Source organism: Rattus norvegicus, chromosome 11 (genome assembly GCF_036323735.1).
Source record: "Rattus norvegicus strain BN/NHsdMcwi chromosome 11, GRCr8, whole genome shotgun sequence".
Classification (NCBI taxonomy): Eukaryota; Metazoa; Chordata; class Mammalia; order Rodentia; family Muridae; genus Rattus; species Rattus norvegicus.
The window spans coordinates 80,854,123-80,870,470 of record NC_086029.1 but is presented as its reverse complement, the minus strand read 5'-3'; the positions used below and the strand labels follow the sequence as shown (position 1 = coordinate 80,870,470).

At 41.8% G+C, this 16,348-nt stretch overlaps 1 protein-coding gene across 9 annotated transcripts in view; it reads left to right on the top strand.

Annotated features, from left to right (window-relative positions):
- The window catches only part of Zfp148 (zinc finger protein 148), a 110,013-nt gene that overhangs the window by 20,407 nt on the left and 73,258 nt on the right, over window positions 1-16,348 (top strand). For all 9 annotated transcript variants that reach the window (XM_039088601.2, XM_039088604.2, XM_006248435.5 and 6 more), the window contains one exon: window positions 12,942-13,023. The gene's annotated coding sequence lies outside the window, so the exon portion shown is untranslated. The remainder of the gene's footprint in view (window positions 1-12,941; window positions 13,024-16,348) is intronic.

Here is a 16,348-nt window from a genome sequence, read left to right as displayed (position 1 = left end):
ACGTGGTTGTATGGCTTAGAGGTTGGTTTTGTTTGGCTTCTAGATGTCTAGTCACAGCACACTTAGTTCTTTGACCATCCTTTCTCAGTTGAACTGTTTTTGCCTCTGTCCAAATTCGTTGCACGCGTGTTGTGTTCACGCTTGAGCTCTAATTTGTTCATTATTTGTGTGTCGTCTGTCTTTCAGGACTGCGTGCTTACCTGGGCCATAGCTGTGTGCTCCTGCAGGCTTGGTAGGAATTCAGTAAGTTCAGTTCAGCATAGATTGCTTCAGCATGCAGACTTGTAGTCAGTGACCAGGAGCTTCATGGAGCTTCATGGAAATTTAATAAGTCTATAGTTCAGACTTAGGAATTTACTTTATTATGTAGACTTTATTTTGATTTTGGTTCTTTTGTTTGTTTGTTTGTTTTAAGACAGGGTTTCTGTATGTGGCCCTGGCTGTCCAAGAACACAATCTGTAGATTCCTCTGCCTTTGCCTCCAGGTGCTGGGATTAATGGATTGCATCACCATTGCCCCAGCTTGTCACTGGCTAGCGATTCCTGTTTATTTAGATCTGTCAATTTTGAAACACACTCTAAGAACCTGTGAGTTTTCCTTAAATATATTAGAAATATTTCTTTTTTTTTTTTCTTTTTTTTTTTTCCGGAGCTGAGGACCGAACCCAGGGCCTTGAGCTTGCTAGGCAAGCGCTCTACCACTGAGCTAAATCCCCAACCCCAGAAGTATTTCTAACATACCATGTAACTCATATTCTGTAAACAGAGAGATGTGGTTTTTAGTATGTCATAGAGCTATGTGGTTGTCACTGTAATCAGTTTTAGAATAGCTAGCATATAAAATATTTAGAATATTTTCACTACCTTAAAAAGAAACTGCCCTTATTTCTGCTTCCTCTCAGTGCCTGGATATCTGCTTCTAGGAGTTTGTCTGATTTGAACATTCTATGTATGTATGTATCTATAGTTGCTGCTAATCTTTCTGCTTCTAGTGGTTTGTCTTCCTTGAATATTCTGTCTGTCTGTCTATCTCTCTTGAGAGAGGATTTCTCTGTATAGGCCTGGCTGTCCTGAGGCTAGCCTCAAACTAAGAGCTCTTCCTACCTCTTCCTTTCCAGTGCTAGGACTAAAGGTGTTTGGCATCACTACCTGGTTGTTTTAACATTTTGATGATATCATAAAGTGGATAGATTTCTGTGTCCTGTTTATTTATTACGCTCTTACATCATGTGGGATGTGTTATGAGTTGATTTCTTTTTAATGGGTTAGTAATAACCTATATGAACATTTTGTCTACTATCTGATCAGCACTTGGGTTGTTTGTATTTGGGTATTATGAATAATTCTATTTTGAATATATGTATTCGTTTTTTTAAAGAGTAAATTTTTCTTTTTGTGTATGCTGTGTATGTGCACATTTTCATGTTAGTGGGCACATTTGTGGGCTTGGACTCAGGATTAATATCTAGGATTTTTCTGTTTACTTTTCCACCTTAATGTTTGACGAAAGTTCTCTTGGTCAAACCCAGAGCTCACTAGTTTCATTAGCCAGCTTGCTCTGGGACCATATCTCCATTTCTGGTTTTTGAGGCTGAAATTACAGGCGAGCCACCACTCATTTAGAGTGGTTCTAGGGATCAGAGCTCCATAAGCACTGTGACTACTGAGCTATGCTCCCCGTCCTACCTATGTTGTCAGACTGGGCTTGAACTCAGGGACCCAGCTGCTTTGTGTTTTCTGGGATTAAAGACATACACCACCACACGATGCTGAAGGACCTCCCCCCCCTTAAATGGAACTCTGTAGGTTGTCTACAGCTGAGCTACCTCTCTAACCCGTGTCCTGGTGTAAGCCTGAGGCTCAGTTCTCTGTGAGCATGTCTGAGAGTAGACTTGCTGGCACAGCACCTCCGCAGTGCTAAGTCAGTTAAACTGCAGATGTCTCCAAAGACGCTTTCCTATTTCACTTTTCCATCAGTGGTGCAGGAACCCTTCAGTTTCCCTATATCTTACCAGTTATCACCTGGACTACACTCCCATCACCCATCCCTTGCACCTTGCTGTAGAGTCCAGATTGAATTCACTTTAAATCTGCGTACTCCAACTTCCCAAGTGCTGCGGTGACAGGGATGTACCACTTTCCATTCTGGTAACAGCCTTTTTGATTATAGCATTCTTCGTGGGCCGAGAAGTTTAATGATGTGGTATTGTAAGATGTGTGTTTGGTCTTTATCCATTTCCTGGCAAGTAACTCCTAAAATTCCTGGAATCTTTAATGAGTTTCTTTTGTATTTATTGAGTGTAGGGAGGTTGTAACCTCTTAGCTATCTTCAGGGTGGGGACTGGTCACAGGAAAAATCTAGGTATGATTTGGGGGTTCCAAGGAGGGGGAAGAACAAAAGTTGAAAAAATTTGTCCTTGAACAGTGGTATAATTTATCCTTACCTAATGAGACCTTGTTTTGAACCCCAGAGAATGGAGTTTGGGGAACTATTGGATAGCTCAACTTGTGGAGGAGGGCCCTGAGGCATACTGTGCTGGAGAGAGCGCAGAGGCGAGCTCGAAGGCAAGGCCATTCTTCCGGTGCCCGGTGCTGCATATGTGTCTCCTCTGATGGTTAATCTCTGTCTTTTGAATGGTTTTTGTAGTATGTCAAAGGTTGTGTTTTTCTGAGGTTTGTGAAATCTCCAGCAAATTAATTGGACCAGGGTGGGGTTCATGGGAACCCTGATTTAAAGCAGGTTAGTCACAAGTTTTAAGACAACCAGCCTGGGGTTACATAGATGACATTCAAGGCAGAGCAGCTTATCTCCAGATCTGAGTTGATTTAAAGGTCAGTTTCTTAGAGTTTCTCTTGCTGTGATGAAACACCAAGACATCGGCAACTTGGGGAAGAGAGAATTCTCCTTACACTCTGTCAGCAGGGCAGTCAGGGCAGGAACTCAGTCAGGAACTGAAGCAGAGACTTTGGAGGGACGCTGCGTACTGGGTACTGGCTTGTTCCCCACAGCTTGCTAGGCCTGCTTTCTTACAGTCTTGGACCAGCTGCCAAGAGGGGCCCCTCCACTCCAGTCATCAATCAAGACAGTACCCAACAGACTTGTCCGCAGGTCAGTCTAATGGAGGCATTTTCTCAATTAAGATTCCCTTTTCCTAGATATGTTTAGGTTTGTGTCAAGTTGACAAAAACCAACCGGCACAGATGCCCAGCTAGTGTCTGTTGCAGAATTTGGAGAAATCCCTCCTATACTTTTTGGTGACTAGAGTTTAGGGTCTGTATGATCTGGGTCTCTTGCCACGGTTTGTACTTACTGCACCGTAAGGCTTGTCTTCACTTTTTTGATGGTATCTTTGAAGTGCAGCACTTAAGATTTTAACTTAAAAAGAACCATAGTATAAGATGTATGCTCTCAAAATTATATTTAGAGTATGAAATTAGCTAGAAGCAGTGCCATAAAGCAGGGTCCAGGATTCACTTTTGAGCACTGAAACTTTAGATCCATGCAGCATAACTCCTTGTTTTTCTCTCCTCGTCCCCTGGCAGCCTGTGTGTGCACTACCTTTCTTCTGGGGTTGCTTTAGATCCCTCATGGTGGAATCATTCATTATCTGACCATCTGTGGCCGGCTTATTTTACTTAGCATTTTGTTCTCAATTGTTTATCCGTCTTGAATCTCCCTTTTAAAGTGTTGAATGTTTCGTTGTATGTCTCTACAACACTTTATTTAGGAATGACTCTTCTGCTTCGTGACTCCAGGGTTGGAGCTCAGGCTATCAGGCTTGCTGTCTGCTGCCTTTACCTTCTGTTTCACGTTGAGAACTGGCCCATATCATAAATATTTTCATTATCCATTATTTGTTGGTGTTCATTTTGTTTGTTTCCACATTTTGGCTCTTGTGAAGAATGTTGTAAATATCTATTTGGGATCTGACTTCAGTTCTTTTGAATGAGTAAACCCTACCTGAGGAGGGCTGTTGTCTTTGGAGAGCCTCTATATGCTTTCCTCAGTGACTGTAACCATTTTGTATTCTCATTAGCAGGGCACAGGGTTTTCAATTTCTTCGTATTCTTTCAACATTTATATTACCCTCTTGATCATGGCCACTCTAATAGGTGTGAGTTAATAATAAGTTGGGTGTGAATTTTTTTAAAGTTGTTTCCCTAGTAACTATAGTTTCCATGGTTTTAAAAAAGGGTTTATTTTTATTTTCTGCGTATACATGCTTGCATGTATACATGTGCAGTATGTGCACATATACCTATGAGGGCCAGAAAAGGGAGATGAATTCTGTGGATCTGGAGTTATAGACAGTTGTGAGTTGCCCAACATGGGTGCTGGGGGCCAAAGGAAGAGCAGCAAACACTGCTAATGCTGGGCCATCTCACCAGCGCCCCCCCCTTTGTTGTTTTTTTTTTTCAAGATAGGGTTTCTCCTGTATCCCCCGGCTGTCCTGGAATTAGCTTTGTAGACCTGCTGGTGGCCTAGTCACAGAGATCCACTTGCCTCTGCCTCTTGAGTGCTGTGATTAAAGGACTGTACCACTACCTGGCCCCTTCCTGATTTTTGAATGCTTATGTGTGTATGTTTGTATGTCCGTAGGTGCATGGGTAAGCCAGAGGGCAGTCTGCAGTGTCATCCTCAGAAACATCATCTTTTTGACTTGGAGCTCACCAGCTGGGGTAGAACCAGTATCCTTCTGCCTTGCCTTGCCTTCCCAGTGCAGTGTCCAGTATACTTACTGGATTCAGGAACTTGAACTCAGACCTTCATGCTTACAAGACAAGGTCTTTGCTGACTAAGCTATCTTGTGGTCCTCTTTCCACATCTCTGTTGTCTTTGTATCTGTTCAGGGCCTTGGTCCTTTCTTACTGTTGATGTTGGGAGTTAAGCTGAGGGCCTTAGGCATGCCATCCTTTTGCTTTGCCACTAAACCACACCCCTAACTTGCCTACTTTTTTGTTTTAATCAGGTATCTGGCAGTTTCTTTTGTAGTTTGGATGTTCTTATAGATGTGGTTTGCATGTCTTTTCACTGGCTTGTTCCCTTTGTTCAGTAGAATCCTTTCAGTGGGATGTTGTTTCACTTGTCTAGTTTTTGCTTTTGTTGCATATGTACTTTTGGGGTCATGTCTAAGAAATTATTGATATGTCAGGATGCTTTCCTTGTCCTTTTCCCCCAGGAGACTGGTGGTTTCAGGTCTTCTATTTAAGCCTCTAAGAGAGTAGTGGTAGTGACAGGCATGCTGGAGTACACCTGGAGCCTCCCCAGTGAGCATGTGCCTTACTGAGCCTTACCCCCAAGCCGCATTGACTCTGGGCGAGTTTGTAAAGTATTCATCCTAACACTACTAAAGTTTCTGACCCACAAATCCCAGATACCTGTTTTGATCTTTCTTAATTTCTTTCAGTCAGGTTTTGTAATTTTCAGTGCCTGTTTGTTAATTTGTAAAAGTAGGCACTTTACACTTTTTGATGCTACATTGGAGACTTTTCTAGAGCATGCCTCCTGGAGCTGTTTTAATTTACAATATTAGTGCCTTTTACCTCTTGCTTAATCATCCTAAATTATTCTATAACGATGGTTCTAGAGGTAGCAAGCACAGACATGTTTGTCTTGTTTCAGATCTTAGGAGAAGCATTTACTATTTCAGCATTAGTTACGTATGATGTTAACCCTGGCTTTCTGGTACATGGTGTTTATTAGGTTGCAGTAATTTGATCAATCTGTTCTCTTTTGTGTGTGTGTGTGCATGCAAAGGTTTTATTTTATCTAAAAAGTTTCCACGTCTTTGAGGTGATTTGTTAAAAGTTCTTCCCTGTCTTGCTGTTGCAGATGTCTAAGTTTTCTTTTGCTGTGGTAAACACCATGACCAAGAGCAGCCTGGGGAGGAAAGGGTTTGTTCAACTTACAGCTCTCAGGTCACACTCGTCACCAAGGTGAGGACAGTCAGGACAGGAAGTCTAACAGGCCCCTGGAGGAGGAAGCTGAAGCCTTGGACAGATGCTGCTGCAGTCTTGCTCTTTATGACGTGCACAGTTTGCTTTATTAAACCACCCAGGCTCACCTACCCAGGGTGACACCTTCTCCTGTGGACTGGGCCTGCACATTAATCGTTATTGGAGAAAACCATCCTGTAGACTCGTGCCGACAGGCAGTCTGGGTGGAGGCATTTCTTCTACTGAGGTTCTTCCCAAACATGTGAGGTTTGTGTCAGGTTGACAAGACCAACCAGCACATTAGACTGATTGTCAGAGTTTAAACCAACCTGACGTTTTTGAGATGATTTGTTTGGCTGTGGTGCATTATCCTTTTATGTGTTGGTGGGTTTGCTGTTCTAATATTTTGGTGAGAGATTTTTCTATATCCATAAGTGATATGACTTATCTTTTCATGTGGTGTCTTTGTCTTGTTTCAATTTCAGTAGCACTAAACTGTGCTTGTTTGTTTGTTTATTTATTTGGATTTCTGCACCAGGGTCTCTCAATGCAGCCCTGGCCCTCCTGGGACTCTGTGTAGGCAGACTGGCCTCAAACTTACTGAGTCTTTCCCTCTCCGTTTTAGGAAAAATAAGTGAACATTTGGTTTCAATTTTTAATTAACTGTTAGGTAGAAATAACTAGTGAATCCATTTTAGTTTGGAAATTTTTTGAGGAGAGGCTTTTCAAGAGCCCAGTTTTCTTTAATGGTTGTAGAACTATATATATCATCACTTTCTTCTTGATTGAGTTTTGGTAGCATTCTTAGAACCTGGGGTCAAATTTGAGAGCATAAAATTGTTTGCAATAAATATTCCTTTGTCTTTTAAATTCAGGGTCTGCATTGATAATGTCATTTTATTGATATTGTTTGTGAGCTCCCTTTCTGTTAGTTTTATAGAGGGTGAGCTTGTGCGCTCACACACTCTCTCTCTCTCTCTCTCTCTCTCTCTCTCTCTCTCTCTCTCTCTGCGTGTGTGTGTGTGTGTGTGTGTGTGTGTGTGTGTGTGTGTGTGTGTGTGTGTGTAGGTTTAAAAGCAGCTGAGTCTAATCTTGACTCTTTGGGCCTTAACTGCCTTTAGGCCTTGAACTGGCTGAGGATGACAAACTTCTGACCGTCCTGCATCTGCTGCAATTGCAGGTGTGTGCTCCCACATCGTGTTTGTGGGATGCCGAGAGTGGAACATTGGGCTTTGTACAAGCTAGATGAGTACTCTATGGCTCGGTCTGGCTTACAAAGTTTTATTTAAATTTTCTCTTTTCTGTTTTATTTATTTCTGCTCTGCTTGTTTAAAGTTCATTTTACCTTTATGGTTTGTGTGAGTGTGAGTGCACATGTGTGTATGTGTGCATGCATGTACAGTACTAGAGGTCACCATTGGGCCTCTTCTTCATTTGTTTTCTATCTTATTTTAAAATCTTTATTATGTTTTAATATTTGTTTTATGTATATGAGTACTTTATCTGTATACATTGCTGCATACCAGAAGAGAGCATCAGAACTCATTTTATAGATTGTTGTAAGCCACCATGTGGTTGCTGGAAATTGAACTCTGGAAAACAACCAATGCTCTTAACCGCTGGGCCATCGCTCCAGCCCCCTTCCCAAGATATATTTTGTTACTTTAAATTAGTATATGCATGTGTGTCTGTGAGAGAGTATCCACACAAGTACAGATGCCTATGAAGACCTAGGCACCTGCAGTTGTGAGCCTCCTAAGGTGGGTGCTAAGAACTGAATTTGAGTACTCTGCAAGAGTACTTCAACTAATCTTTTTTTAAAAAAAATATTAATTAATTAATTAATTAACTAACTAACTATATGCAAATACACTGTCGCTGTCTTCAGACACACCAGAAGAGGGCATCTGATCCCATTTCAGATGGTTGTGAGTCACCATGTGGTTGCTGGGAATTGAACTGAGGACCTCTGGAGGAGCAGTCAGTGCTCTTAACCACTGAGCCATCTCTCCAGCCCCTCAGTTAATCTTTTTAAAAAGGTTTATTTTTGAAGAATTATGTGTATGAGTATTTTGCTTTCATGCATGCCTGTGTACCACATGTGTTCCTGGTGTCAGCCAAGGTCAGGAAAGGTTAAAAAGTTCCCTAGAAGTCAAGTTAGGGATGGTGTAAGATACCATGTAGGCACTGGGACCTTATTGGATTTAACGCCTGTCCTGTAAGAATAGCACTGCTTTTAACTACTGAGCCGTTTCTCTGTCCTCCTTCTTCAGTCAATCATGATGAGTAGGTCTGCTAGCAAAGTGTGATTTCAGTTTATCTTTTGACAGCAATTTATTTTTCTATCTCTGAAGGATAGTTTTACTACGTGATGTAGGGATTCTCCTACATCAGCTTCCCAAGTGCTGAGATGATAGGTCTGTATGTACCACTGTCCCTTGCTTCAGAAGGATTTTTATTATTACCTAGTTTTTGTTTATGAAGAATTGACATGTTTGGATGTGTGTGGTACACATGTAGATGCCAGGGATTTGCATCAACTGTCTTTTATTGCTTTCCTTCTTATTTTTGAATCTTAAAAAAAAAGGCACATACTTATTTTATGTGTGTGTACACACAGAAGCATGACATGGCACACATGTGGAGGTCAGAGGGCAACTTGTGGGCGTTGTTTTTTTCCTTCCACCACATGGGTCCTAGGGATCAAACTCAGTCATCAGACTTGACATCAGGTCATCAGGGTGGACCTCCAGCTTTGTCTTTCCTTTAAACTTTTTAAAAATGGCTTATTTTATTTGTGTGTGTATGTATGTACACTGATGCCTATGGAGGCCCCTGGGCCTGGAGTTAAACAGTAGGTAGTTGTAAGCTGCCCATTGTGGCTACTGGGAATCAAAGCTGGTAACCCGTATCTCCAGCCCTTTCACTTTATTTTTTGAGATAGGGCCTCTCATTAGGACCTGTGGATCACTGACTAACCATGAAGCCTCAGGATTCTCTTGTTTCCCAGTGTTGTGATTGTAGGGACGCACCCACGTGGCATACATGGCATTCCTGTCCTCTGGGGTATGGGTGTGAACCAACACAGTTGCTCTGTTTTGTTTGTGATAGCTGATTTCTTGATTGAAACATAATTTGGTAGACTGAAGGGATGCACTATAGACAATGCACTGAAATACTGTGTAATTACTTGTAACTGTAGAAGTTAATCTAATTTTCCTAGAGCCAAAAAAGAAGGTTCTGTCATAGAAACAAAACAAACAAAAATCCCCCCCCAAACAAAGCAAACAAACAAACAAAAATCCCCAAATCTTAAACTTCCAGTCTCCTGCCAAGTTCATCCACTTTCTAAAATTTGGCTGAAAGAGAGCTTTGTCAGTTAAATGCATTAAAAAGATAGCCTCTGAGGCACTGGTGTGTATATGTCTGTCACAGTAGGGAAAGAAAACAAAATGCTTCCTTTTGGATTGGTCTAACTGAGAGGAAGACCAGATTTGAACTCTCTTCTCTCCCTGAGTCTTCATCTGTAGCTATGGTTTCTCTCTTGTCTCTAGTCTGTATCTGCCTTGCCTGCCTAATGTTTGCCCCGTCTCTCACAAAGGGCAGTCCTACTTATTCCTTCCCTCCCTCCCTCCTTTTTCCACACATCTTTTTCCCACAATAATTTCAATAATAATTTGTGATGGAAAGATATTGCAAAAATATTTAGTATTTCAGGCTATTTTGTGTTATGCGAAGCATGTTTCTTCTTGCTTCATTATTTTTCTCTTAACAAAGCTAGTTATATTCTTCGAGATGTGACAACCTTTATTTGGTATGTTCAGTAAAAGTTATGTAAGAAAGTATCCTTTTTGTGAAAATGTTTATGGAACGTTAAGATTTCAGAACCATTTTCCTAGGCACTAGCAGTTAACATACTTTGTAGTTAAACTAATGCCTTGATTGTGGAAGAGGTTTAGCAAATCAGCTTTTAAAGGGGCTCAGATAGAACTGTGTGTCGGTGTATTTTTAAAATTTCTTTTCTTGCTCACCAGTGCTTTGCCTGTCTGATACGTGTCACCAGGTGTGTGTCTGGTGTCCCAGAGCTCAGAAGGAATCAGAGCCCCTGAACTGGAGTCCCAGATGACTTGGACAGTTTTATCTTGTGCACCTAGTCTTGCAGTTCTTCTGTCTACTCGTGCGGCTTTAGTCCTGTGGCTATGGTAGCAGCTGTGTAAACTCAAACAGCGATGGCTGTAGGACTAGAGAGTGGAGCTCTGATAGGTAGGGAGGAATGGCGAGCAGAGTGGTGCACACTCCGTGCAGCTTTGACTCGTGGCGTCTATTCTTCTGTTACTGTAGAAAGAGATATTTAAAAATAATTTTGAGTGTGGCACAGTAACATATTTCTATAGTTCCGGGTGTGGAGGTAGAAGTGGGAAGCTTGCTTACGTTCAGGTATTTGGGATCAGCCTGGGTGACATAGTAGGACTGCTAACAGTAATAAGAAAACACATAATGGCTCTTTTGCGTGCTTGACTTTGGGGCAGGCAATGAATTGCATACTAGAAACTTTTGTTGTTATGCTGGGGACAGAGCTGTTTTGTGACAAAATTTTTTTTTGGGATGCAACACATGGATCTACTCATTCCAGTTAGGAATCCTACTCCATAGCCAAGTACAGACCACCAGATCAACTTGGGAGCCAGTGAGCTCTGCTGGGGTTACTTACAGGAGGAGAGGTGTCTCAAAGACAGCGACATCACCAAAGCCCGCCCTAGCATGGGTGACAACTCACAGATGGGAACCTGGAGCTCATGTACAGCCTGCAGGCAGACCAAGAGTGTCCTGTCAGGTGCCCAGCTGGTGTAAACCTTTCCAGGCAGTTGGCTGTTTCTGATCATTACGGGCAGGTGGTCTGGTCTCAGAGTCTTCTGTATCTTGGATTACCTGAGAATCTTTTCAGCTTTTACTGCTTATTCTGCCAGGGAGGGGCCTAGGGAGTCTTGTCAGTTTCAGGGTTTTCCTGGAGTGTCATCCATGCTGGAGTGGGCTTTGCTTGTCTTGGAATCTCTGTCTGGGATGAGTATGGGTAAGAGAGAGAGAGAGAGAGAGAGAGAGAGAGAGAGAGAGAGAGAGAGTGTGTGTGTGTGTGTGTGTGTGTGTGTGTGTGTGTGTGTGTTGTATTTTCCTAGGGAGAGTTGCTTGGGGTGCTTAGCATGCTAGGCAAGTGCTCTACCATTCAGCTACATCATTGTCCTGTGAAATGGATTACTTTAAAGTACATTGAGAAAATAATTTTAACTGGAACTACTCACCTGCTATAAAATGATAAATTATCAGAAAGGTTACTCTTTGGAACCCCATGATAAAACTATTATCAACAGAATTTTTAATTGCTTGCTTATTTCTTAGCTATTACACTGGCAGGTTTTATTGATTGACAGGATTTGTACCAAGCTTTAAAAATGCGTTAGGGAGGCGGTGCGACGGCTCGGTAAGTGAAGTAGTTGGGGACTTGAGTTCAGGCATAGTTGCTGCCTGAAATCCCAGGACCTGGGGACAGACAGGGAATCTATGGGGCAAACCAGCCAGCTAGACTATTCAAATTGTCCAGCTCTAGGTTCAGTTTGGAGACCCTGCCTCAATAAAGAGGAGAGTGATTGAGACAGGCACTGACATCAACTATGGGCGCTGACATGCAGGTTGTGCATGTGCACACGCGTGTCACATGCACTGGTGCTACCTCAGTTAAGGCTGACACATGAAATGCCACATACGTTTTTTTTTCTATATAAAGTTTGGCCTATTCTTTGTCTGAGAATTCAGCTTTAGTTTTCATAGCATTTGTTTCATATACCTGGAAAAACATCCCAGTTAACATGAAGAAAGTGGATCTGTGTCCTGGATCATTACAGTGCAAACAGAATGTTAATTTTCTTAATTTTTGCTAAGAGGTTGATTACTACATATAAATTAAAAATCATCCATACATTATTTTGACATTATTAAATCTGTTTTGCTTTACAGTCATGTAGCTTAGGATAGCCTTGAACTCGTAATGCACTCAAGGATGATCTTGAATTCTGCTGTCTGCCTCCTCCTCACTTTGGAGCTGTAGGCGTGCATCACCGTCCTGTGCTGTTACAGTTCTGAGTATTGGCACCCAGGGCCTTATGGATGTTAGGTACATTCACAACTAACTGTGCTCCTGCTCCTCTCCCCAAGAGAGGAGCTTGCTGTGTAGCTCTGGCTAGCCTAGAATTATTTTACTATTTGCCCAGGTTGGCCTTGATGGTCATCTTCCTGGCTCAACCTCTTGAATGCTGGGATTCAAGGTATGAGCCAACATTTTTATTTAAAGTTTGTGTGTGTGTGTGTGTGTGTGTGTGTGTGTGTGTGTGTGTGTGTAGCGGGGTGTGTGTGCAGGTGCCTGTAGAGTTCAGAAGAGGGTGTTGGATCCCTTGAAGCTAGCGTTAGAAGCTTCCCCATATGAGTGCTGACAAGTGGTGAACTTGGGGTTCTCTGCAAGAGCAACAGTTGCTCTTCCCACCAGGCCACCTTTCCAGCCCCAATCACATCAGTAGTACATGCAGTCATTTTAGCAAGCGGCGGTATTGCCCTGGGGTTTATTAAGGTGTAAGTAGTATCATGCGAGTGACCAACACACCACGGATGTGCTCGTTTTTGTGTTTTCATTTCTTGTGTAAGTGTCCCAGAAGTCCACAACTTGTTTCTAGCAACACATTTGTGCTTAAAATAATTCAGAATTGTCCTGTCAGGACACCTTAATCCTTAACTAGAAGTTTGAAACACTACAGCTTTCTATCTTTGATAAACAGCTAGCGTTGATAGGCCATTGTGGTTGAATGCATAGTCGTGAATTATGTTTAATCCAGTAGTATCTACTCATGAAATATTTTGTTAGATTTTTCACATTTAGTTAGAACTATTTTGCCTAGCTGTAAGAATGTGTTTAATTCAGTTCTTTTGAGTTACTAACTTGTATTTTCATACTTTTGCAGGATAGAAGAGAAGAATCAGTGGCTTGGAAATTTAGCCAAGTGATCTGGCGGGATGGGCTCATGCCTGACACACTTTATAGAGGTAACTCGGACTGCTTTATCCAGGCTTTAGTGTCTGACAGCACCATTCGCCTCATGCTTGCTTACAGAGGTGCACCTCATTTCCCGGAGAGCAGTGCTTTGTAGTGCTTTGCATCAGTGCACTGAAGAGGATTATGCTACGGAGCTGGGAGTTGAAGGCCATTGTCTTTTCATTTAACCAGATCTCTCCTTTGATTCCCCAGTTCTTTTATGTTAGGAGTTCTTTTCTTTCTTTCTTGGCAACCTGTCTTGGTGTTTGTGTTAAACTTGTGCCTTTATCAGACAACGTGGAAGAAAACAAAATAATTAACAGTTATAGAATATTTATATATCTGTAGTAACATTCATTCATTCATTCACTCATTTATTTACTTATTTTTTTTTTCCCCTTGGTTCTTTTTTTTTTTTTTTTTTTTTTTTTTCTCGGAGCTGGGGACCGAACCCAGGGCCTTGCGCTTCCTAGGCAAGCGCTCTACCACTGAGCTAAATCCCCAACCCCCCTATTTTGTTTTTTGAAACAAGGTTTCTCTTTGTAACACTGGCTGTCCTGGAACTGGCTCTGTAGATCAGGCTGGCCTCCATATTACCAACCTCCCTCCCCACCCCCCCAATCCACTCCTCTTCAGTTTCTCCTCAGAAAAGGGTAGGCTTCCCATGCATATGAAGCAAACATGGCATATTAAGTTGTAGTAAGACTAGGTACGTCTCGTCATTTTAAGGTTGGATGATAGAACCCAGTTTGAGGAAAAGAGTCTCAGAAGCAATCAGAAGAATCAGAGACAGCCTCTGCTCCCACTGTCAGGAGTCCCACGAGAAGACCAGGCTGTACAATCATGACATGTGCAGATGACCTAGGTCAGACCGTGTAGGCTCCTGATTGTTGGTTCAGTCTGTGAGCACCTGTGAGCCTAGGTTCGTAGAGTTTGGTTTTTTTTTTGGTGTCCTTGACCCCTTTGATTTCTGCAATCTCCTCCCACTCCCTTCCGCAGCCTCCCCTACTGTTTGGCTGTGGGCCTCTGCATCTGTTTCCATCAGTTGCTGGGTGAAGCCTCCCTGATGACGATGATGCTAGTTAGGCTCATTAGGGATGAGTTCCTTGACTTGTTTTTTATATTGCTGGTTCTGTTTGGTTCTGTCCTGGGCCTCTGGGTTATCCAGCCTCGAGTTCCTGGCTCTCTCTAGGTAGTATCGGGTGGTCTCCCTCAAGCTGTACTAGGCAACAGTTGGCCACTCCCATAATTTCTGTGCTGCTTTTAGCCCAGGATATCTTATAGACAGTGCAAATTATAGGTCAGAGGTTTTGTGGTTGCATTGTACATGTATTCTTATGTCAGTTATAAAAATTGTAAAGTTGTATTATAAATTTTTTTTTTTTTTTTTTTCCGGAGCTGGGGACCGAACCCAGGGCCTTGAGCTTGCTAGGCAAGCGCTCTACCACTGAGCTAAATCCCCAACTCCCGTAAATTTTTTTTTTTTTTTTTTTTTTTTTTTGGTTCTTTTTTTCGGAGCTGGGGACCGAACCCAGGGCCTTGCGTTTCCTAGGTAAGCGCTCTACCACTGAGCTAAATCCCCAGCCCCGTTTTTCAGATGTTTTTTTTTTTTGGTTCAAATTTTTTTATAAAGTATTATAAAGTTGTATTTTTTTTTTTTCTTGGTTCTTTTTTTTTCGGAGCTGGGGACCGAACCCAGGGCCTTGCGCTTCCTAGGCAAGCGCTCTACCACTGAGCTAAATCCCCAGCCCCATAAAGTTGTATTTTTAAATTTGTTTTGAGAATTCTTTTAGAACTTGAAGATTGAAACATTGCTAGTTTTAATGGCCATATTTTAGGGTTTTAATGTCTATGTCTTTTGGCAAATGTATATGCTACTTGTAACCTCCTTCACTTAGATTTCATTGTAAGCAGTAGAGAATATCACAATGTTAAAAACAAACAAACAAACAAACACAGAAAAATGATCTCTCCCATTCTTTTACTAATATTATATCTTCTCCCAGACATCTCTGGATGATACACAAGGACTTAATTACTTCTGTCTGAGACAAGGGCTCTGCGTACTTGATGCTGGTTTCATACTCCTTTTGTAGCCTCAGCTGGCCTTGAGCTTTTATGGCGCTCCTCTGTGAGCTGGCTGCAAACATGTGTCACCATAGTGGGCTACTTACTTTTTTAAGTCGGTTTTATGTAGGTTGTATTTTAAAAAATAGTGTCTTTTTATTGTCGGATTATTTGTCAGATTGCCAAATATATTGCCAGAATGTCAAAATATTGACCTTTTAAAATGTCATTATGATTGGCAGTTTGGATGAGCGTGCCCCTCTCCAAAGTACGCCCCGCACCAGCAGTTACCAGAGTGAGCACCTGTGTAGCTCTTCGACAACACCAGCAAGCGATTTATTTACCCATGTCAGGTGTTTTTGTTTTTTGTTTTTTTTTTGGATCCTTTTATAATTTTTTTGTGTATTTACATATTAGGGATAGGATCCTTGTTGTTATGTTAAGAAAATTATTTTTACTTAGTATTTGCTTTTTTTTTCCTGGCTTTTGATTTTGTTTCAGGTCTACAGAAGTTAATTTTTTTCTAAATTGTTAGCTACTTCTAATCCTTCTTGGCTATGGTAAATGTGGAGTGGAGATTCTGCATGCTCTTGAGAAGGTTATCACCCTTGAGTGTGTGACTATACCATCACTTCTGTGAATGACCCACATTGCTTATTTGTCCCAGTTTGACAGTCTTTTTCGCTCTTGGTGATGTAGAATAGTATGCATAATACTATAGCTGTAGATGTAGTGAAGTGTGGTATTAAAAGTCAATAGTAAGTCACAGAAAATGTAGCAAGTGGCCACACATCATGGTGTGCACCTGTAATCCCAGCACTTGGCAGGTAGAGGCAGGAGCAGGAATTCAAGGCTTGGGCACAGCATAAATTTGAGTCACGCTGGGCTATATGAGACCATATCTCAAAAAAGGAGAACATTTAGTAAATGATAAGTTTGTTTAAAAAATGTAGAAAAGAAAATAATAACATACAAGACCTCATTGACTGATTCGTCTGCATTTGTGGCTCTTGACATAGCCTACTGCTGTGGCCCCCAGTCAAAGTAAAGCCGAGGGAGGCTAGAGGAGTCAGGGCAGGGAGGGATTTCGTCTCATTGACTGATCTCTCCAAAGCACTCAGCTCAGCCAGGCTTAACTGAGAGCCATGGAAAATAAGGCTCATCTCTTAAGAAACAAACAAAAGGGAACAAGCAGCCTGGTAAACAGTTGCTCATCTGGAAGATGTAACGTTAGCTCTCTGCATCTGTTGGTTATAGAAAGATAGCAGA